The sequence below is a fragment of the Sorex fumeus genome, unplaced genomic scaffold (genome assembly GCF_029834395.1).
Source record: "Sorex fumeus unplaced genomic scaffold, SorFum_2.1 ptg000032l, whole genome shotgun sequence".
NCBI lineage: Eukaryota > Metazoa > Chordata > Mammalia > Eulipotyphla > Soricidae > Sorex > Sorex fumeus.
The window spans coordinates 3569358-3594823 of record NW_026606089.1 but is presented as its reverse complement, the minus strand read 5'-3'; the positions used below and the strand labels follow the sequence as shown (position 1 = coordinate 3594823).

The 25466-nt window shown below is 42.1% G+C and overlaps 1 pseudogene; it reads left to right on the top strand.

Moving 5' to 3' along the window:
- The first annotated feature begins 22714 nt into the window (after positions 1–22714).
- LOC130025904 (uncharacterized) lies at positions 22715–22815 on the top strand (annotated as a pseudogene).
- Positions 22816–25466: the final 2651 nt, after the last annotated feature.

Sequence of the window (25466 nt, the reverse complement as noted above, 5' to 3'; positions counted from 1 at the left end):
TACTCAGCGGGGAAGAAATACTGTATTCCCTTTCAGCAACTTCTAATGAAATGCTCCCATTCAGTTGGTTGATAGGGAAACTTTACATTGCAAATTGATCACATAAACTTTGAGATAAAGAAGTTAAAAACTGTTAAAGCACAACATCACAAAATACAACATAAGGCAATGGAACATTGTTTATAGATTACCTACAGTTTACCAAGCAACATTAGATCACCCCTGATGTAGACAGATTCGTAGGAGGCACGAAAGATGTGATTAATTTAAAATTTTTAAGAAAACGCCCGCCTGTCCTTCGCCAACTATAAGACCAAGATGACTGCCCTCCGACGTCCTGATGGATCCATCACATCCTCCAGAACGGCAATGGAGAAGATTATCCATGACTTCTACTCAAATCTCTTCGATAGCCATGTCCACTTACCGACATACCAAATTCCACAGGATGGGTATGTCGTTCCTAACGTTCTCCCTTCCGAAATCCGACACGCCATTTCGTTGGTAAAGAAGCAAACAGCACCTGGCCCAGACAAGGTCAGACCTGAACACCTGAAGAACCTGCCATCAGTACTCATCAATACACTGGCTCGCCTCTTCACTCACTACCTGTCTGAATGCAAGGTTCCGTCCCAATGGAAAACCAGCAGGACCGTACTACTGTTCAAGAAGGGAGACATACATGACATTGGCAACTATCGCCCGATCTGCCTATTGTTTGTCATCTACAAGTTGTTCACTCGAGTCATCCTGAATAGGATTGGCAGAACACTAGATGAAGGACAACCATGCGAGCAAGCAGGGTTCCGCAAAGGATTCAGCACCATCGACCATATCCACACGGTAACCAAGCTCATTGAGGTTTCTCGGGAGTTCAAGATGCCGCTCTGCTTAACGTTCATTGATTTAAAGAAGGCCTTTGATTCTGTTGAGACGGAAGCGGTCATTGAAGCCCTAGCCAATCAGGGCATTCAAGCCCAATACATCAAGATCCTCCGTGAGCTCTATTGCGGATTCACTACCAGGATCTCACCATTCTACAAAGAAGTGATCGTTGATGTCAAGAGAGGGGTGCCGCAGGGTGATACCATTTCACCGAAACTCTTCAGTGCCACCCTCGAGAACATCATGCGACGACTGGAATGGGAAGGAATGGGAGTGAAGATAGATGGTCGGCAACTACACCACCTCCGCTTTGCTGATGACATTGTTTTAATAACACCAAACATCAGCCAATCGGCACAAATGCTGGCCGACTTTGACCGTGAGTGTGGAAAGGTAGGACTACAGCTGAATCTTACGAAGACAATGTTTATGAGAAACAGCCTTGTTCCTGACGCCCCATTCGCTCTCAATGGAACGACCATCTCCGAATGCAACAGCTATGTGTACCTAGGTCGAGAAGTCAACATGAGAAATGACCTGGCACCCGAGCTGAGCAGGAGGAAGAGAGCGGCTTGGAATGCCTTCAAGAACGTCGAAGAAATAGCTAAGAGGACGAAGAACCTCCGACTCCGGGCACATCTCTTTGATTCCACTGTTCTTCCTGCATTAACCTATGCCTCAGAGACCTGGGCCCTACGCAAACAAGATGAGAACGCCATTCAGGTCTCCCAAAGAAGAATAGAAAGAGCTATGCTTGGAATATCACGTTTCACTCAAATGAGAGAACTAATCCGTAGTTCTGACATCCGTCGACGATCAAGGATCAGGGACGGTGTCTCATATGCCAAGGTGTCGAAAATCAGATGGGCTGGTCACGTAATGAGATTTAAAGACGACCGTTGGACTAGAGCTGTTACTGATTGGATTCCACGGGATGTCAAGAGACTGCGTGACCGACCACCTACCAGATGGTCAGACTTCTTTGTCAAGATCATGAACGATCGGTTTGAGGCCCTCCATGTTCCCGGAGCGAAGAGATACCATTGGGCTACACTAGCACGCGACAGGGACAAATGGAGACGTTACTGGCGCCCGCTCGAGCAAATCGACGACTAACGGGAAGTTAAGTGATTAAGTGAAGAAAACCATATGGTAATTGACACTTAGAGGTAAAGAAGAGAGAAGGCATGGATGCTCCCAAGCAGGGCTCAAGCACAAATTACAATTTTGTCGACATTTGTTTGCTAATCACACAATGGCAGTTCAGTTTCCTGTATTATAGTTATCTCAAGTATAAATATGACAATAAAACCAATTTTTGAGGATAATTTGGGGGTATGTCAGATGGTATATTTGAAACATATGGCTTTATTAGCCTTTCTAAAATGTAACACCAACAAAATATTTGTAGACCCTTCATAAATAAATTTGATGCTGATACTATCTGAAAGGAATCCATAAAAAATAATTTCAGTCTTGAAAGAGATGTAAGTTTGGAATATGTTTAGTTTATTTGATAAATAAACAGGCATTCACGGTCCTCCCGTTGTTCATCGATTTGCTCGAGCGGGCCAAGTAACGTCTCCGTCATGAGATTGTTGTTACTGTGTTTGGCATATCAAATACGTCACGGGGAGCTTGCCAGGCTTTGCCGTGCAGGCGAGATCCTCTCGGTAGCCTGCCGGGCTCTCCGAGAGGGGCGGAGGAATCAAACTCGGGTCGGCCATGTTGGCCGTTTGTAAGGCAAACGCCCTACCGTTGTGCTATCGGGAGCGATAGCACAGCGGGTAGGGCATTTGTCTTGCACGCGGCCAACCCAGGTTCGATTCCCAGCATCCCATATGGTCCTCTGAGCACCGCCAGGAGTAATTCCTGAGTGCAAAACCAGGAGTTACCCCTGAGCATCGCCAGGTGTGACCCAAAAAGAAAAAAAAACAGGCATTACTTTATATTAAAAATACTAAAATGCCTCCCATTTAAAATGTTTCATACCTCTAACATGAAACCTCCCTGGAAAATATTGTCTGGCTTCATCAACAAAACTTGGTCCTATTATCACTTTCCAGTACCGGAAACCATTGTTTCTTGACAAAGCAAGGACTAAAGATGAAGCACTGTTAGAAAAAAAAATTATTGAAATTATGACCCCCTTAGATAACTAGTTACAAGCAATACACATGCATTTATTTGTTTACTTTCTTTTGCAGCCCTGCCCCTCAATGCTCAAGAGACCTCACGGGCCATTTCTGGTGGTTCTCAGCCAACCAGGCAGGCAGGTCAGAGCCTGACCCAATGACTCAGTGATACTCGGATCAAAAGTGTCAGAGTAATCCTTTATCAAGATTCAGAAGTCAACCTTCACTTGGAATACGAGTAATGTTTACAAGAGGACGGAAGTAGGGAAAGCAAGGGAAGGGCCATAGGTCTGCAGGGGTGCTTCCTAGATTTCTGTTCTACTCTGGCTGGGATATGCATGTGCCCTGCTGGCTGTATAGTCCAACTTTGATTTGATTTCGTTTTCTGATATCTTACTTCTGTTATTCCATTTTGCTTCTAGGACCAGTAATCTTTATGATTATCAAATTCCTTGAAAATCAGAAAGTTCTCTGCTTGAAGTGGCACACCGTGAATTTCTAGATTTGGTTCAACTGAGCTCCAGCAACTTTACCTGGGACTTTCCATTACTCCATGACACACCAGAGGGACTAGCGTAGATAGAATTTGGGCTGTGATTTGAGGTGGGTAGGATAGTAGCAAATAAATAAATAAATAAATAAATAAATAAATAAATAAAAGGCTCCTGCACATATTTATAGACTATATAGGTTTGTCCATGGGAACAGAATACAGGGTTAGGAAAATATTTAAATGATTCAGAAACATATCACACTTTCTAAACCTGAAATCACTTCACCTGATCATGTTTTCTATAAGGTCTTCAAAATAAGCTTCATGGTCATATTGCTTGCACAGTTTCTGTGCTTCATCTTCTGATAAAAGTACTCGTCTTTGCATCAATATTTTAAAACCTTCTTCTTGGCAGGATATTGAAAACATCATCTGTATAAAAACAACATGTTGTAAACTGCTAGGCATTTGTTACACATACTTCAAAATGTGTTATCATGACAACATAATGTATTTCATTCTCATATAAAATTTAAAAGTTTTCTTATTAAACATGAAGACAATCAATACTCTTTATCTTTACATATGAAGTTATGCTGTTGCTCTCCAGATTTAATAATATAGTAGACATGCACACACAGCCAAGCTATCCCTCTCATAAACATATTCTTCAAGTGTCCTGATGTGCATCCAAATCTACAAAGGAACAAAAATGATACCTTAGCCTTTTCCTTGGCAACATATCAAAAGTTAGTAGACTATGGACCAAAACCAAAAGTTGAGTATGTATATTACATAAAGAGTATCCTGTCATATAGACAGAATAACACTAGGAGAATAAAAATACTCTCCATATTCTTTATACACAAGTTATCAGGTTATTCATACACATATATACATGTTATAAGATATCTTTTATATATTATAAATACAATGGGGATATTTTCCGATGTGTAGACCCATAAGATAAAATGAGCACATCTTTTTAATTATGCTGATCGTATATATGCTATACAGCGGGTAGGGCGTTCGCCTTACAAGCGGCCAACATGGCCGACCCGAGTTCGATTCCTCCGCCCCTCTCGGAGAGCCTGGCAAGCTACCGAGAGTATTCGATATGCCAGACACAGTAACAACAAAGTCTCCAATGGAGACGTTACTGGGCCCGCTCGAGCAAATCGATGATCAACGGGAGGGCCTTTACCTTTACCTTTTTACTGAGAAACAGGATATTGTGAAGTTATTTGGAAGTGGGGAGTTGCAGCTGGGGATAGAACACAAGAGACAGAACAAGTGACAGAGAACTCGGCCCTGAGGCCACTGCTTGGCAGCAGGGCCCTTCGCGCCTGACTGCAGCCCTCCAGTCTTGCACTACCAGCAGCTGTGGTTCCTTTGGGGCCCGGGCATTTAACATGATGTGAATTTTACCAAATGAAATAATTCACTTTTAATTTTGCAATTCTTCTTTTGTAATTTCTTAAAGTGAATCACTAATTAAATGACAATAATAGCAATATACAGAGAAAATAATAATGATGAATTGCTGCTTATTCCCAAATGCAAATATGAAACCTAATAGTGCTTCAAAATCTAGGACTAGAACTCCACAAGCGAATTCATTACTCAGTAACATCTGATAAACATTTCTGAACGTTTTTTCTATCTAACTAATAACTTTTTATTATACTCAGGTACCACTAAGATTTGCGTACCACTGTGGCAATATGTTATAGTAATGGCTATATCCAAAATTCTTCACAGGGGATATTAACCGCTCTCAGAAAAATGTTGGGTAAATATTTCTCCCGTTCGTGTGCTATACTTATGTTCTGGTCATCATTTCGTTGAAGTTCAGAGCTTCTGCCTTTAGTGCAGTCACATTTATCTTTGTTTCCACTTGTTTTTAAGACTAGGAAGGTCCTTTTCTGACGCTCACTGTGGAAAGTAAAATATCCGCCAGAGGGCGCGCCTCCACTACTTTGAAGGGGGATGTTTGGTGAGATATGCTAGTTTTCCCAGAGCATGCCAAGGCAGCTCTGAAGGGCTGCTGAAATGACCTGGGTGGACATGAGAACGTGGGCCTGCCTGGATCACATGCTTGGACCCTGGCACAGAAGCACTGGCTCAGCTCCTCAGATCACCCAGGGATCACCAAGGTCTCCTGAGCACCACTGGGGAGGCACCCCTGGCCCCACAAAAAGCAAGGGATGAAAAGTATCTAGTGACAACAATATTCTGGATTTGGAATACAGAAATGATTTTAAGAGGAAGAGAGGGAAGAAGGATGAGGGTCACTAGAGGGGTCATGAGGCAAGGGTGGAAGCCTTGGGCATTCTGGGGGTTTGGAGGAGGGGCAGTGATTTTCTACAGGACATGTGTGTACATAAGCACTGTTCTAACCCTGTCACCTCTGATGCAGTTTTAAAAATCAACACATTTGTTCATGACCCCAATCCTCAAGCAGCCCTCCGCTGAGCTGACGCTGTTGCCTGACAAATCATAGTAAGATTCTCCTTTCTCACCCTTCTCATCCTCCACACACATTGCCTGGAGTTGGTCCCACAGACAGTCCACACATCTACATGACAATCCGGACAGGGGAAAATCAATCAAGCACCCTGGAAAACTGCGAGCTGTCAAAATGCCTAGGGTGTTACATAATATAGAAAAGCCATGTTTGTAACCCTTGATCTAAGGAATAAAAACCGAAAAAGTGGTCAGCTATAAAGAAAAAGAGGTGCTAATTTTCTCCTTTTCTATCCAATTTTACTATGGTCAATTATCGAAATAAGAGGACATCAAAATCTTTTTTGCCTCAGATCCGGTAGCCAGACTGTACAGTAAAACTGCCAAGCCAACTGCTATTTTAAATCGCTGACAGTCTAAAATCAAGATGGTCCTTACTTTAAACACACAACATCACAAGACAGTGACAGTTTAATGGAAAGGAAATTCTTACTACAACAAAATGCAGTAATCTTATTCAGCTCATTTTTCAGATTTCGGAATAAAATTTGCTTTGCTTTGCAAGGTCCACTCCAGGCTTGGTAAACATCGATCACTAGAAGACAGCACTATTTAACGAGGGATCGAGTCAGATGGACCATATCACAGGTCACAGTCACAGTCCTCCCATTGTTCATCGATTTGCTGGAGGGGTCCCAGTACCTCTCCATCCTGAGACTTGTTGTTACTGTGTTTGGCATATTGAGTACGTCATGGGTGGCTTGCCAGGTTCTGCCCTGTGGGTGAGATACTCTCCGTAGCTGGCGGCGCTCTCCGAGCGGGCGGAGGAGCCGAACTCCAGTGGCCCAATTGACTGCGTGCAAGGCAAACGCCCTATCGCTGTGCTATCGCTCCAGCCCATGAACTGTATCAGCTTAGTTTAAAGAGAGGCAGCGGCAAGAGCAAAGCGGCTCAGCCATGAGGGGAACCAAGATGCTCCTGCAGGGGAGGCCCAATACCTGTCAGCCCCTTGTTCTGCAGCAGCATCTCATCGCACTGGGCTTGGGATCGATGCTGAATTCTGTCTCCGTGTGCCAGTCTGCCAAGAGCGCGAAGGCAGATTGAACTCCTGCTTTCCCTGTAGCTTGATTTCTCGCTTTCTGCTCGCCATTTATCCACTAGCACAGAAGAAAAGAAGAGAACATAGGAGAAAAAGGAAATCTTCTGCATCGGAGCCACATCTGCATGCACTGCGGCTAACCCTGGGTGCTGCGCCCTCCCCCGTCCTGGCGTGGGGGACCCCCAACGCGCCTGGGCAGGGGCATCTCTCCGCACACCTCGCTGGGACTTGCTCTGCGGCACAGGGCCTGCCTATGAACCTCCCCCAGTCCCTGTGGACCCAACAGGCGGGGCCTATTCAGCAACTGCTCCTTGGGACGACAGGCACTGCCTAACCCAGGGGATCGCCAAGGAGCCAACCCGAGGAGAAAACACACCCTCCTCTCGGCGAGGCTGCAGTGAGTGGTGAGGATCTGGTACTTGGCAGGGACGGCCTGGGGGACCAGGCTCTGGTGCCTTCTCCCCACATGTTTTCCCCGCCAAGGGCCAGGGTGATGGGAGGGGCCAACGTTTCCTGCCTTCTCCTGGGCTACCCTCGAGCCTGGTCACGAGCCTTAAGCCCAAGCCCTTGGTGGGCGCCTGAGAACACTGCAACCCCGCAGCGCACAGGGAAGCTGGCTGACAGAGCACCTGAGCTCAGATCATGCACCCCGGGATCTGTACTGCACCCCTCCTTCAGAGCACTGCACCCCTCCCTCAGTGCACTGCACCCTCCTGCAGATCACTCAGCACCTTCTGGCAAAATAGCATGTTCAGTCTTTCCCCCTGGGCTCCCTGATCTACGCTTATGGCTAGTAGTCTGCAATCTACAGGGGGGCCATGAGATGGGACAGGGGGAGGGGCCGAGTGATGGGACATGGAGGGCCCAGGAGACAGGACAGCCGGTACTAAGGTAGGGAGGCCACATGCCTTGCATGCGCAGGGTGTAGGTCCATCCCGATATGGTAACCGTGCACCACCAGAAGTGATTCCTGGGCACAGAGACAGCAGTGCCCCTGAGCATTGCTGGGGAAATGTGGCCAAAAACAAACAAGAATTAATATCAGCGGGCAGGGAGCTTCCCTGGCATGCAGAGGACCTGGGTGACATCTGAGTGTAGCACCCTGAATACAGCACAGTCAGGAGTAAACCCTAAGAACTGCTTGGTGTAACCCAAACGTAAAAATAACAAAATTAAATATATTCACTGTTCTTCCTCCTTCTCCATAAACAGAGACAATAGTTTCCATATTTTTCTCTATCACAGTTTTATTATTGTAGCACCTGCTTTATTTGTATATTTTCTAGACCTCTAAATACACGAAAAAATTCAGAAAAATGAAACTAAGTTATAGAATTTTTAACTTTATTCTTTCCATCTCGTGCTTCTTTTAGCATCTGTATCATCACTCATACACAACCACTGAAATTTAGATGCCAAATTAGTGCATTTTTAAATCGCACAAATTCTTGAACATTTACAAATACCTGAACCAGAATATACATAACATCTATCTTAAATTCAAAAGTCTTATTCATAAAGTTAGATGATAAAGAAAATAGTTTAGAATTCGCTGTAAATTCATCACCTTAATGACAGAAACACACTGGAACTCAAAGCAGCATTTTTTGTTGTTTCTAATTTACATTTTCTTTTTTAGATCAAATATTCTGGATTCCGAGATCCAATTTTAAATGTCGTCTGAACAAGACTATGGAAACGGCTATTACTGCTGTAATGACTACAAAACTGAGGCTCTAAGAATAATGAAACTCACAATATTAAAACCTCAGACTGAAAGAACCTATTTCTACTATCATCTATTTAGAAATGCAAGACTGATGGATTTATACTGTGAAAAGAATAATATGCATCTCTAAATCAGAGAAACCTGCTTGCCTAGAATCAGTCAGAGGAGGAGAAGATGACCACATATGCCACCTGGCTCAGAGATTCAAAGACATGCAGCAAACCCGAACAGGAACCATCTGCAATCTAGGCACTGATTTTCAAGGCAGTTGGAGTATTTTGTTCCTAGCTGCCATGATATTTCTTTACTATATTCACTGGTTGGTAAAACTTTTAAATAAATAAGTAGGGAAAGGAAAAGCAGGGGGAGGGTGGAAGATGGAGGGTGGAAAGACAAGCAAGTGACATATGACTCATGACCAGTAGTGTGAAGGCAAAAGTCAACAAATCACTCCTTTGGGGAACTATATACAATTACCACAAACTTATTAACACTATAGTTTAGAGTAGTAAGTAATGGGAAGCTATAAAATACAAAATACTTATTACCAATCCTATGTAAACACTTGGTTTTCCTATGATATTATTTGAAACAAGTTTACTCATGTTCAGTATATGGTCTCAGTGAATTACAATTTAGCAATTTAAATGTCAATCCATGCCTATCTATATTTGATTCAGTAAAGAATTTCTTTATCAATCAGTAAATGTAGTTTCAGTCGGAATGTTACTTGGTATTTTACTTGCATTAATATGATCAATGAAGGTGAAGCAATGAAGCTGTCAGAAATTTACCATCAGTAATCACAAGAGGCATAATTCCTGAAACAGGCAATTTATTCCCTGCTCATGGGTCGGGAGACTTAACATTGTCAAAATGGCAATACTACCGAAAGCATTGTATAAATTCAATGCAATCCCTATAAGGATACCCACGACATTCTTCAAAGAAATGGAGCAAACACTCCTGAAATTTATATCGAACAATAAGCCCCCACGAATAGCTAAAGCAATTCTTGGGAAAAAGAAAATGGGCGGAATCAACCTCCCGAACTACAAACTGTACTACAAAGCAGTAATAATTAAAACAGCATGGAACTGGAACAAAGGCAGAACTGCAGACCAATGGAACAGGGTTGAATACACTGACATCTCCCCTGAATCATATGATCATCTAATCTTTGATAAAGGTGCAAGTAATGTGAAGTGGAGTAAGGAAAGCCTCTTTTACAAATTGTGCTGGCATCACTGTACGGCTACATGCAAAAAAATGGGCTCAGAACTCTGCCTAACACCGTGTACAAAAGTAAGATCAAAATGGATTAAAGACCTCAACATCAGACCAGAAACCATAAGGTACATTGAATACAAAGTTGGAAAAACCCTCCATGACATTGAAGCTAATGGTATCTTCAAAGATGCCACGCCACTGTCTGAGCAAGTGAAAACAGAGATAGATAAATGGGACTATCTTAAACTAAGAAGCTTCTGCAACTCCAAAGAAACAGTGACCAAAATACAAAGACAGTCTACAGAATGGGAAAGGATATTCGCCGAATACACATCTTACAAGGGGTTGATATCCAGGATATACAAAATACTGGTTAAAATCCACAAGAAGAAAACATCCAACACCATCCAAAAATGGGGCAATGAAATGAACAGAAACTTTCTCAAAGAAGAAATCCGAATGGCAAAAAAGCACATGAGAAAATGCTCTACATCATTAATCATCAGGGAGATGCAGATCAAAACCACAATGAGATACCATCTCACACCTCAGAGACTGGCCCACATTCAAAAGAACAAAAGCAACCGATGGTGGCGTGGATGTGGCAAGAAAGGGACACTCCTTCACTGTTGGTGGGAATGTCCACTGGTTCAGCCCTTCTTGAAAACAGTATGGACGATTCTCAAAAGATTAGAAATTGAGCTTCCGTTTGACCCAGCAATACCACTCCTGGGAATATATCCCAGAGAGGCAAAAATGTATAGTCGAAGTGACATCTGCACTTCTTTGTTCATTGCAGCACTCTTTACAATAGCCAGAAACTGGAAGAAACCTGAATGCCCAAGAACAGATGACTGGTTAAAGAAACTTTGGTACATCTACACATTGGAGTACTATGTAGCTCTTAGAAAAGATGAAGTCATGAAATTTACATACAAGTGGTACAACATGGAAAGTATCATGCTAAGCGAAATGAGTCAGAAAGAGACGGATAGATATAGAAAGATTGCTTTCATCTGGGGGATATAAAGTAACAAAATATGAGATTAATACCCAAGAATAGCTTAGATCAGCACCAGGAGGATAACTCCATACTTAGTGGCCATTTGGGCATTCTAGAGGAAAGGACAGCTCAGATAGAGAAGGGAACACCAAATAAAGGGTGTTTGGAGGATCCTCCCAGGAGGGGAGATGCATGCCGAAAGTGGACTATGGACTGAACATGTTTGCCACTCAATGCCTCTTTCGCAGACCACAACACCCAAAAGGAGAGAGAGAACACAGGGATTGCCCTGCCACAGAGGCAGGGGGGATGGGGGGATGGGGTGGGGGGATATTATCCATGGTGGTGGAAATTGGGCACTGGTGGATGGATGGGTGTCTGATCATTGTATAATCAAACCCAAGCACAATAAATTGTAAATCTACAACTGTACCTCATGGTGTTTCACTAATAAAAAAAATTTAAAAAAAAGATGATCAATATATCCTAGAAAAATCAAAAAATCTAAGAAAAAGTATGCTATGCATGTAGCAAGTATCATGCTGTTTTAATTATTACTACTTTTAGTAAAGTTTGCGGTTCGGGAGGTTATTTCCTCCCATTTTCTTTTTCCCAAGAATTGCTTTAGCTCATCGTGGGGGTTTATTGTTCCATATAAATTTCAGGAGTGTTTGCTCCAATTCTTTGAAGAATGTCATGCGTATCCTAATAGGGATCACATTGAATTTGTTCAGTGCTATTGGATGTATTGCCATTTTGACAATATTAATTCTCCAGATCCATGAACAGGGGATATTTTTCCATTTCCTCGTGTCCTCTTTTATTTCCAGAAGCAGCGTTTTGTAGTTTTCTTTGTCCAGTTCCTTTACTTGCCCAGTTAAATTAATGCCTAGTTAGTTGATTTTCTGGCACACAATTGTGAATGGGATTTTTGTCATCTTGTCATTTTCTTCTCTCTCACTATTTGTGTATAGTAAAGCCATGGAATTTTAGGTATTTATTTTATACCTTTAACTTTACTCTCGAGTGTATTATTTCTAGGAGTTTCTTGGTAGAGGTTTTATGGTTCTTTAAGTATAGTATCATATCATTTGCGAATAGTGAGAGCTTGATTTCTTCCTTAACAATTTGGATGGCCTTAATCTCTTTTGCTTGCCTAATTGCTATTGCTAGTATTTCCAGTACTATGTTCAACACCAGTTGAAAGAGTCAGAATCCTTATCTCGTTCCTGATCTTAGTGGGAACGCTCTCAGATATTCCCCATTGAGGATGATGCTTGCTGTATGCTTGTGCTAGCTGGCTTTAACTATATTGGGGTAAGTCCCCTCTATCCCCAATTTGGCGAGGGTTTTCATAATAAACGGATGCTGGATCTTGTCAATTGCTTTCTCTACCTCTATTGATATGATCATATGATTTTTTCTTTTCTTTTGTTGATATGATGAATTATGTTGATTGATTTCCGAATGTTAAACCATCCTTGCATCGCCCAGGATGAATCCCACTTGGTCATGGTGTATGGTCTTTTTGATGAGTTGTTGAATTCTATTTGCTAGTATTTTTCAGAATCTTCTCATCCGGGTTCATCAGTGATATCGGCCTGTAGTTTTCTTCTCTCGTGGTGTCTTTGTTTCCATTTGGTATTAGAGAGATATGGGATTCATAGAAACTGTTTGGGAGAGTTTCTGTTTTTTCAATTTCCTGGAAAAGTTTGATAAAGACGGGCAGTAGATCCTCTTTAAATGTTTGGAAAAATTCGGGAGTGAATCCATCTGGACCTGCGCTTTTGTTTTTGGGAAAAATTTTGATTACACTTTCAATTTCATTTATGTGACTAGGTCTATTCAGGTATTTTATATCTTCTTGACTCATCTTTGGGAGATTATAGTAATCCAGGAAGTTATCCATTTCTTCTAACTTCTCTTTTTTCTTGGCATACAGACTTTCAAAGTAGTCTCTGATGATCTTTTGAATTTCTTTGGTTTCCATTGTGATATCTCCATTTTTATTTCTGATTCGGTTTATTAGTGTTTTCTCTCTCTGTTTCTTTGTGAGTGTTGCTAGTGTTTTATCTACCTTGTTTATTTTCTGAAAGAACCAGCTCTTGGTTTCATTGATCTTTCGGATTGTTTCTTAGGTTTCCATGTCGTTGATTTCTGCTCTAAGTTTTAGATCTCCTTCCTTCTGCCCGATGTAGGATCCTTTTCTTGATCCTTTTATAAGAACTTGAGCTGTGAAATAAGTTGCTTATGTGCATCTTTTCTTCCGTCCTTAGATATGCTTGCAGAACTATGAATTTTCCCCTTAATAGGGGTTTAGCTGCATCCCATAAACTCTGGTAGTTCGTGTCTTCGTTCTCATTTGTTTCCAGGTATCATTTGATTTCTTCCTTGACGTCCTTCCTGACCCACACATTGTTCAGCAGTGACTTGTTTAGTTTCCAGGTGTTCGATTTGGTTGTCCGTGTCTGTGTGTGATTCACATCTACACTCACTGCATCATGGTCTGAAAAGATTGTTGATACTCTTTCTATCTTCCTGATTCTATTGAGGTATGTTTTGTAGCCTAGCACATAGTCGATTTTGGAAAATGTTCCATGCGCATTGGAGTAGAATGTGTATTCTTTCTTTGGGGGGTGTAAAGCCCTGTGTAGGTCTATAAGTCCTTTCTCTTCTATTTCTTCATTCAAAGCCAATGTTTCCTTGCTGAGTTTTGTTCTTGTTGATCTATCCAGAGGTGATAAGGCGATGTTGAAGTCTTCATCTACTATTGTGTTGCTAGCACTGTCCTCTTTAAAATCTGTTAGCAGTTGTTTTAAGTATCTAGCTGTTCCTTCATTAGGTACGTATACATTTAAGAGTATGATTTATTCCTGTGGAATGTATCCCTTGATGAAGAGAAAGGGGCCTTCGCTGTCCCTTCTAATCTTTTTCGGCCTGAAATTAATGTTGTCGGATATTAGTATGGCCATCCCAGCTTTTGTGAGGGAGCTGTTTGCTTGAAGGATTGTTTTCCATCCTTTCACTTTGAGTCTCTGTTTGCTCTGATTGTTCAGATGAGTTTCTTGTAGACAGCAGAATGCTGGTTTCAGTTCCTGGATCCATTTTGCCACTCTGTGTCTCTTGGTAGGTACATTTAGACATTGACATTAAGGGAGAGTATTGTCATGGGCTTTTGTTCCATCTTCCTGTAGGAGTTGATTAACACGTGTTTTCCTTCTTATCTTACAGGAGCCTCTTTACTTCTTCTTTTAGATTTGGTTTTGAGTGTATGAAATTCCTGAGATTGTGTTTATCTAAAAAGTTGTGTATCTTTCCCATCGAATTTGAGTTAGAGTTTAGCTCGATAGAGTATTCTCGGTGAGGCGTTCATTTCTTTGAATTTTTTCATTATATACAACCATTGCCTTCGGGTTTGGAGGGTTTCCACTGATAGGTCTGCTGTGAATCTAAGGGGTGCTCCTTTGTATGTAATTTCCTTCTTTGACCTTGCTGCTTGTAATATTGTGTCTCTGTCCACAGCATCCATCGTTATGACTATGATATGCTTGGAGTGTTTTTTCTGGGGTCTCCTTTAGCTGGTACCCTTCTGGCTCCTTGGAACTGGAGGTCTGCTTTCCTTAACTCTGGGAACTTTTCAGCAATGGTTTCTTATACTCTAGCTTTTTCATTGGGGTTGTTTCCCTGTCCTTCTGGTACTCCAATGATTCTAATGTTGTTCCTCTTGGCGTCATCCCCTAGGTCTCTGATTCTCCTTAGAGCCATTTTGAGGTCTTTTCCTATTGCTTGTTCTTCCCAGTGGGAGTTCTGTTGCTCATCTTCAAGCTCGCTCATCCTCTCTTCAGCTGCACTTATCCTATTGCTAAGGGCACTTACTGACTTTTTAATTTCATCCACTGAATCCTTTATTTGTGACTCTTCTTTTTGTAGCTTTTTAAAATTCTGTTCTCTTTTCTTCCTGTATTTTCTTGGCTCTCTGTTCTATTGTTTCTTTCATTTCTTATTTTAGTCATTGGATATCTCTTCCATTGATTCTTTGAGTAGATCCTTCAACACCCTCTGCATTTTATCCTGGAATTCTTTATCAATGAGAGCGCAATTGTGGACAACCTCGATTGAGGATTTTTCTTTTCTTCATATTCTCCTTGTGTGGAGATTTGCGCTTTGGAGGAGGTACTTTTCATTTTTGAGCTTGTACAGCACATTTCATACAGGTCTTTTGTTATAAATGGAGTAGGCGAGTGGAATGTTGTTGTATTCTAGTAGAGGTGGTCAGAAATTTTTAGTCGGTATTAGGCGACAAAGTGAGAGATGCAAGTCCTGAGTGCCCAGATTGGGAAATATAACTGCGGCTGGCCACGCAGGAGAAGGCCACGCCCACTTCTGGCGGGACACACTCCCTATGTGGTGGCCATGCCCCTGGCCCATCCCAGGGTCACTCCCACCCAGGATCCTGGAATGTAGGAGGAGCGATGGAAAATCCCATGGAGCTGCCTCAGGTGTCCCCATTTGGAGGGTGTCCAGTTCTGCAGGAAAACGCGGGGGGCTGGGGGTGAGGAGTGGTGGAACTGGCTTGTGCTCCCCCTACCCACCGGGAGGGGAGGGGCTGATTAGGTGATGGACAGTCCCAAGGAGCTGCTGCAGGTGTTCCCCGCAGGTGTCCCCCTGTGGAGGATGTCGAGTTCAGCAGGAAAAGGCACGGGGCTCTTGTTTTATTTTTACTTTATGTTCCAATTTTAATGGTATCACCAGCTACCCAGTCAACCTAGCTAAACCCTAAAGTCTCTTCCACTTTCTCCTGCACAAGTCTCTGCTTTCTGACAAAAGGGAGGACCTCAGAATGCTGACATAAATCTAATACCCAGGGCCGCAGGAGATAGTGTAGTGCTTATGGAACTTTTCTCACATGCACTCAATTTGACTCCCAGCACCACATGATTGCCAGAGTATCAAAGGCTGTATAGCCTCGGAGGACCCCAAGCACCATTGCCACGTTTTCTGAGAATTGTCTGTAGGGCCCCCACACCTCCTGAGCATTGCTTTAACAGACTCTCCCAGCAACCAAAAATAATGTAATGCCCCAGAAACATGTGCTTGTATTAAATAGGGAGCCTCAATTGAGGTGAGGTTCACAAGGAAATATTGCATGAAAACATAAATCAAAGAGCAGGGGAGACAGTGTAAATCATGTGAGTACAGATCATATATTTGGTGAAATGTGTTAAGATTCAGATGCCCTAGTCTTCTAACCAGTGATATTCCTTCAAAAATGCCCCAATATACTGGAAAGGTTCTAGAACATTAGATGACTGAAACTCAATTATGAGCAACTTTGTAACTGTGTACCTCTTAGTGATTCTAATCGTTAAAGTAAATTTTAAATATACCCATCAAAGTAACCTTTTTACCACTAAATGGGGAAGATACTTTCTAATACTTATCCTCACCCAAAGCTCAATAGAGTGTGACACTTGCCAGGAAATGTCCTCCCTTGCATTTTTCTCATGATACTTATTAGTACTTCACTCTTCTGTTTCTTCCCTTTACTCATGCCAAATCTTCCCATCTCCCTTGCAATCTCCTGAAACATTATCCATTCAACATTGATGCACTTTGCCACTGCTCCTCTTGACGTCTTGTCCACGAACTGATTCTAAAACATAACATAGCTGCAATTACAGTATTCATGCCAAAGACAGTCATTGATATATCTTTGGGTTTAGCTTTCAACAAGCTATTGGCACACAGGTGAGTAACATTTTTTTCCTACAGAGAACAAAAAAATAGTTATGCTGGATTTTAAAGTTCCATCAGTAGTTTTAATGTTTTATTGAATATCTGTGATATAGACCATTACAAACCTATTCATAATTTGCTTCCAGTCATACAACGATCCAACTTCCATCCTTCCTCTAGTGTACATTTCCCAAAGCCAATATTCCTGGTTCCCTAAAACCATCCCCCAACAAACTACCCCCAACCCAGCCTGTCTCTATGGCAGGATCTTTAATTCTTTCTCTTTGTCTCCTTTTTATTTTGTGCATTAAGGGTCTCATACAGGTACTAAGAGGTCATCATGTTTGTTCAAGGAATTTAGCATTTTTATCAGGAAGGTAAGGTTGGAGTAGCTTTGAGGTATGGAAATGACTGCTGAGGCTTCCATAAGTACAGGGCAGTGGCTGTGGGATGCCCATCCTGCCCAGAGAAAGCCTGCAGATTTCAGTCACAAAACACACATATCTGAATTTTCAGCTGTTATGTTTCAGTGAGAGCCATCCTGAGACGGTGGAAACCAGAGGAGGGCATGGTGGCGATTTTGGATTGTGGGAGAAAGTGGCTTCACTGGGTTCTTGTTGGGTGGGCACCAAACTAACCTGCCTCCCTCTGATTTACCCTAGTGTCTTCAGCCTTTTGCAGTTCCAAGGTTAACTGTGGCTGTTGACATCTTCCAGATTTGTCTATGGGTCTCTGAAACAAGACCAATGCATTAGCTTGTATAGCTGAGCCAGGGGTGGTTTGTTAACATGGCTCCCACATATCTTTCGGGAGTTTAATTTCTCGGGAAACGTAGTCCTGAGTTGTTGGGAGCCAGCCAGAGGCACAGTGGCCATTTGAGGTTATCTGGAAGCATGAAGACACCATCAGACTGTTGATGCACTCACCTGAGGGTACAGGTTGACTTCCTGCAGGCACTGCACAACCAGACTAACAAATATTCATTGAATGAATGAACGAATAATCAACATTTTCAAAATGTGCCTCTTTCTTGCATTTTAGAAGGGTAACTTCTAACAGGAAATTAATCTTCATGGTATAATCAAGATCTACGATTTATTCTTAATATATTTAATAAAAGCTACACATTTTGGAAATTTATACAAAGAAATTCTTTTAAATTATCTGTCTTCATAATTTACTTGTAAATTACTAAGATATCACTGTTTCTTCCAACGTTCTTAGCATAGAAATTTACAGATAGAATGTGCTAAATAAAAATTCATTTTGGCACTTCTGTTCAATGTAGTACTGGAAGTACTTGGAATAGAAAATAGATAAGAAAAAGATATTAAGGGGTTTTCATGTATGAAAGGTAGAAATAATCTCTCACTATTCACAGAATATATCATACTATATTTAGAGAATACTAAAATCTCTACGAAAAAACTCTAGAGGCAATAGACTTTTATAGTAAAATTGCAGGCTATAAACTCAATACCCAAAAGTCTATGGCTTTTTTATATGCAAGTAATGAGCGAGAAGAAAGTGACATGAAAAAGCAATCCCATTCACAATCGTGCCTCAGAAAACCAAGAACCTTGGAATCAGCTTAACTAAGGAGGTAAAGGACCTATACAATAGGAAATTTGAAAGGACACGAGGAAACGGAAACATATATACTGCTTATGGAATGGGAGAATTAACATTGTAAAAATGGCAATTCTCCAAGAAGCATTGTAAAAATTCAACTTGATCCCTATAAAGATACCCATGACATTCTTCAAAGAAATTCATCAAGCACTCCTGAAATTCACATGGAACAACAAACGCACACGAATAGCTAAAGCAATTCTTGGGGAAAAGACGATGGAGGCATCACCTTCCCCAACCACAAACTCTACTACAAACGATAATAATGAGAACAGAATGGGACTGAAAAAAAGGCTCAGCTGCAGACCAATGGAAAAGGATTGAATATACTGACAAACACCCTCAAATATATAATCATCTAATCTTTGATAAGGGAGCAAGAAATGTGAAGTGGTTCAAGACAGTCCTTCTAAACAAACGGTGCAGAAAAAACTGGACAGCTACATGCAAAAAAATTGGCTCAGATCTCTACCTAACACCATGCACAAAAGTCAGATAAACATAGGTCAAAGTCTTCAACATCACACCAGAATCCCGCAGGTACAGTGATGACAAGGTCGGCAAATCCCTCCAGGACATTGAAGCTAAAGGTATCTTCAAATATAACACGCCACTTGCCAAGCAACTGGAAACAGAGATAAACAAAGGGGACTATCTCAAATTAAGCAGCTTATGTACCTCAAAAGAAACAGTGACCAGAAACAAAGACTCCACCATGCGGGCAAGATACTCGCAGAAGCCTACCAGGTTCTCTGAGAGTGATAACTGGACAATCAGAGTTGCTGACTTCTAAATAAGATCCAGTCTCTGGATGTTGGCTATTGATGGCATTACATGGATCCAGGGGTAGTTCGTGGTTGTAACACTTAATTACTAGAAGATGGGGGATCTGGAAGGAGGGGGCACAGTCTTGATCTGAGCAGCCATGGAGGACTCATCCCCCGGTCCCGCACATTTGGGTTCCTCTTCCAGTTCCTTCATGCAAGAGGCTCCTTGAAGCTTGAGAAGAGTGGTCTTAAGCGTACCTATGGCTGGTTGCAGAGGTCTTCAGCTGCCGGGGCTCTGCTCAGGGCGGTGAGGGAATCTCACCCAGCCACCTCCAAGGTGCCGCAGTGAGAAAACCCAGGTGCGAGATCAGGAGACTGTTGTTTTAGACATAATTGGAATTAATTTTAGATCAAAAAGTACACATCATTGAAAATATTTATGTGCTTAGTAATAAATTAATACACACTTGTTCAATCATGTCAGAAACCCCACTCTGCTCAGAGAACTAGATTTTTTTTCCTGCATTTTTTTCCCTTTATTTTATTTTATTTTTTTTACAGTTGTAGATTTACAATTATTTGTGCTTTGGTTTCAATTATACAATGATCAGATACCCATCCCTCCACCAGTGCCCATTTTCCACCACCATGGATAATATCCCTCCCACCCCCATCCCCCCATCCCCCCTGTCTCTGTGGCAGGGCAATCCCCTGTGTTCTCTCTCTCCTTTTGGGTGTTGTGGTCTGCAAAAGAGGCATTGAGTGGCAAACATGTTCAGTCCATAGTCTACTTTCGACATGCATCTCCCCTCCTGGGAGGATCCTCCAAACATCCTTTATTTGGTGCTCCCTTCTCTATCTGAACTGCCCTTTCCTCTAGGATATCCGGCTGGCCTCTAAGTTATGGAGTAATCCTCCTGGTGCTGATCTCAGCTATTCTTGGGTATTAATCTCATACTTTGTTACTTTATATCCCCCAGATGAATGCAATCTTTCTATGTCTATCCCTCTCTTTCTGACTCATTTCGCTTAGCATGATACTTTCCATATTGTACCACTTGTATGTAAATTTCATGACTTCATCTTTTCTAACAGCTACATAGTACTCCATTGTGTAGATGTACCAAAGTTTCTTTAACCAGTCATCTGTTCTTGGGCATTCAGGTTTCTTCCAGTTTCTGGCTATTGTAAAGAGTGCTGCAATGAACAAACAAGTGCAGATGTCACTTCGACTATACATTTTTGCCTCTCTGGGATATATTCCCAGGAGTGGTATTGCTGGGTCAAATGGGAGCTCAATTTCTAATTTTTTGAGAATCATCCATACTGTTTTCCAGAAGGGCTGAACCAGTGGACATTCCCACCAACAGTGAAGGAGTGTCCTTTTCTCGCCACATCCACGCCACCATCGGTTGCTTTTGTTCTTTTGAATATGGGCCAGTCTCTGAGGTGTGAGATGGTATCTCATTGTGGTTTTGATCTGCATCTCCCTGATGATTAATGATGTAGAGCATTTTCTCATGTGCTTTTTTGCCATTCGGATTTCTTCTTTGAGAAAGTTTCTGTTCATTTCATTGCCCTATTTTTGGATGGTGTTGGATGTTTTCTTCTTGTGGAGATCAACCATTATTTTGTATATCCTGGATATCAACCCCTTGTCAGATGTGTATTCGGTGAATATCCTTTCCCATTCTGTAGACTGTCTGTATTTTGGTCACTGTTTCTTTGGAGGTGCAGAAGCTTCTTTGTTTAGGTAGTCCCATTTATCTATCTCTGTTTTCACTTGCTCGGCCTGTGGCGTGGCATCATTGAAGATACCATTAGCTTCAATGTCATGTAGAGTTTTGCCAACTTTGTCTACAATGTACCTTATGGTTTCTGGTCTGATGTTGAGGTCTTTAATCCATTTTGGTCTTACTTTTGTACACGGTGTTAGGCAGAGTTCTGAGCCCATTTTTTTGCATGTAGCCGTACAGTGATGCCAGCACAAGTTGTTAAAGAGGCTTTCCTTACTCCACTTCACATTACTTGCATCTTTATCAAAGATTAGATGATCATATGATTGAGGGGAGATGTCAGTGTTTTCAACCCTGTTCCATTGGTCTGCATTTCTGCTTTTGTTCCAGTACCATGCTGTTTTAATTATTACTGCTTTGTAGTACAGTTTGATGTTCGGGAGGTTGATTCCTCCCATTTTCTTTTTCCCAAGAATTGCTTTAGCTATTCGTGGGGGCTTATTGTTCCATATAAATTTCAGGAGTGTTTGCTCCATTTCTTTGAAGAATGTCGTGGGTATCCTTATAGGGATTGCATTGAATTTATACAATGCTTTCGCTAGTATTGCCATTTTGACAATGTTAAGTCTCCCGACCCATGAGCAGGGGATATCTTTCCATTTCCTCATGTCCTCTTTTATTTCCTGAAGTAGCGTTTTGTAGTTTTCTTTGTACAGGTCCTTTACTTCCTTAGTTAAGCTGATTCCTAAGTACTTGATTTTCTGGGGCACAATTGTGAACGGGATTGTTTTTTTCATGTTGCTTTCTTCTCTCTCACTGTTTGCATATAGGAAAGCCATGGACTTTTGGATATTGATTTTATAGCCTGCAACTTTACTATATGAGTCTGTTGTTTCTAGGAGTTTTTTGGTGGACGTTATTGGGTTCTCTAAGTAGAGTATCATATCATCTGCGAATAGTGAGAGCTTGATTTCTTCCTTTCCTACCTGAATGCCCTTAATATCTTTTTCCTGCCTAATCGCTATTGCAAGTACTTCCAGTACTATATTGAACAGCAGTGGAGAGAGTCGGCATCCCTGTCTCGTCCCTGATCTTAGAGGGAAGGCTCTCAGTTTTTCCCCATTGAGGATGATGCTTGCTGTAGGCTTGTGGCACAGAGAACTAGATTTTTAATTACAGATCCGTTTTGCCCATGTGTCATGACTGAGATTCACTATCAGTAGATATGAAACTCACTATACACAAAGATGCACACAGGTTACTATGAGTCATCTATGTTGTTAGTGTGTGTTGGCCATTAAACTTCACTGAGACCCTTTGTTCTGTCCTTTATAGGAGCCACATGAGTCTCACCTTCCGTTCAAGTTGAACTTGTAATAAGGTGGAATGAAATCATCAATATGCTTCTCACCTCCTCCTTCAGGAGAAAAATCCTACATACATTCAAGGTGGTCAAAATGCAGACAACACCATCCACCTTTTCCTGGAGATGTACACGGGACTGAGGTGAGAACAGCAAAAGGCTCTAGTTTAATGGTCTCAATTAAGGTTTCAGGGAACGACATTAAACAAACTCATATACCATCTTCCAAAAGAATTATTTTGTAAAACTGATGCCTAGGGTATGGTAAAAGATAATATGGTAAAAACCATATTTTTCTTTCTGGGACATTAAAGTTCTAAATCTATTTATTCATGCTGCTTTGAAATACATTCCTTGATTAGGAATCATTGTCTGCCATAGGAGTGAGGAAGGACAACACTCAAAGTAATAAGAAGAGAAAAATATGGAAAAATTAACTCCTACTAACTTTAACACATATACTAAAATTGAAATGATAAAATGATGAGCTTGGTCCTTGCACAGAGATGATATGCAAACTTGTAAAGCATTCCATATTTTTGTTGCAAGAAGAATGAACAGGTCTACTTTAAGCTAAGACAATCCCCACAAGTACAAAAATTCTACATAAAGAGAGCACAAATCCCCATCACAACAATCTCTCTCAATGTCAATGGACTAAATGTGCCAATTCAGAGGCACAGAATGGGAAGATGAATTAGAAAACTGAAACCAACATTCTGCTGCCTGCAAGAAACACGTCTGAACAATCAAAGCACCCATGGGCTAAAAGTAAAAGTCTGGGAAACAAGTTTTCAAGAAAATATCACCTCCACAAAGCTGGAGTGGCCATACTAGTATCAGACCACATGGACTTCAGGCTAAAGGTTATCAGAGACAGTGAAGGTCATTTCTTAATGATCATGGGATATGTACATCAGAAAGAACTCACCCTCCTCAATGTATATGATCCTAATGACAGACCAGCAAAATATTAAAAACAACTTCTAATTGACTTATAGAAAAACATTGATAGCAACACAATACTAGAAGGAGATTTCAACACTTCTTTGTCACTTCTCGATAGATCAAACAGACTGAAGCTCAGCAAGGAAATATTTTCTTTAAGGGAAGTAATGAACAACCATTGGCTTAGAGAAGAAATCAAAGAGGAAATAAAAAGGTTCCAGAAACAAATGAGAATGAGGACACGAGCTACCATAACTTGTGAGGCACAGCAAAAGCAGTGTTAAGAGGAAAGATTATAGATCGGCCACAATTCATCAGGAAGAAAAAAAGCACCTACATGAATAAATTAGAGCTCAAGATTTTGGAAAATGACGATCAAAAGTAGTCCAAACTAGGCTGGAGGAAGGAAATAATAAAACATGTACCAGACATCAATGAGCTAGAATCCCAAAATACAATCCAAAAGACCAATAAAAGCAAAAGCTGGTTCTTTGAGAAAATAAATAAGATCAATAAACCATGAGAAGCCTCTCAAAGAAACAAAGAGAAAGAATTCTAATAAATCGAATCAGAAATGCAAAGGGGTGTATCCTAATAGAAAGTACAGAAATCTATAGGATCATCAGAGATTATTTTGAGAATCTTGGCAGCAGGAAATGAGAGAATCTTGAAAAAATTGATAAATTATTGGATCCCAATTACCTCCCAAGGCTGAACCAAGAAGATTTGGAATACTTGAACCTATCACTACCAAGGAAATTGAAATGATGGTCAAAATTATACCCCCGGTACAGCCCCCCGCCAAGGGCCTGGGTTCCTCTCTGGGCACGCACAGCTAGAAACAGCCCCTAGACAGCCGGTTTTCAACCCCTGATCCGCGTGGGACGGGCACAGAGGGCCAGTTGTGGGCAACAAAGCTGAACGGCTCCAATTCCAACAGGTACAGCCCGCCCCCAAGGGCCTGGGTTCCTCTCTGGGCACGCGCAGCTAGAAACAGCCCCGAGACAGCCGGTTTTCAACCCCTGATCTGCGTGGGACGGGCACAGAGGCCCAGCTCTGGGCAACAAAGCTGAACGGCTCCAATTCCAACAGGTACAGCCCGCCCCCAAGGGCCTGGGTTCCTCTCTGGGCACATGCAGCTAGAAACAGCCCCTAGACAGCCGGTTTTCAACCCCTGATCTGCGTGGGACAGGCACAGAGGCCCAGCTCTGAGCAACAAAGCTGAACGGCTCCAATTCCAACAGGTACAGCCCGCCCCCAAGGGCCTGGGTTCCTCTCTCGGCACAGGCAACTAGAAACAGCCCCTAGACAGCCGGTTTTCAACCCCTGATCTGCGTGAGATGGGCACAGAGGCCCAGCTCTGAGCAACAAAGCTGACCGGCTCCAATTCCAACAGGTACAGCCCGCCCCCAAGGGCCTGGGTTCCTCTCTGGGCACGCGCAGCTAGAAACAGCCCCCAGACAGCCGGTTTTCAACCCCTGATCTGCATGGGACGGGCACAGAGGCCCAGCTCTGGACAACAAAGCTGAACGGCTCCAATTCCAAACAGGAGACATTCCCAACTCCTCGCCCAGTGCCAGGGACTCTTTTCGGAGCCGTGGCCGCTGACGTGGCCGCGAAATATTTTCCCACTACATATGCCATAGGAACCATAAGCTAACTTCTTAGATGGAAACTTCTCTATTTTAGCTCAGCCACTAGAAACACAGTTGCCAATAACTCATAAGCCTATCATAACTCACACTGCATATCAAGCAGAATAGTAACACTGAACGTGAAGGACTAAACCACACCTCTCACAATGGTAAAGCAACGCAAAAGCCCACCAAACTTTCATATTGAAGAGTCTAGCCCAGATGACACCAACAGTACTGTAGTGTTAGACAACCTCTCTGACAAGGAATTCAGAAGGGAGCTACTTAGGATGCTTAGGGAATTAAAAGAAACAATGGAAACCAATGCCAATAGAAGACAAGAGGATCTGAAGGCAGAAATGAGGAAAATGCAATCAGAAATGTCAGACCTGAAAAATCTCGTAGGCGAATTGAAAAGCTCAGTGGAAGGCCTCAGCAGCAGAGTAAGAGCGGCTGAGAACAGAATCAGTGAGCTCGAAGATGAAGTTCAGAGACTCTCCAGAAAAGAGCAGAAAATGGAAAAGAGAGTCACAATTCGGGAACAGATGGCAAGAGAAGATCGTGATGAAGCCAAGAGGGGTAACATAAGAATTATTGGAGTCCCAGAGGG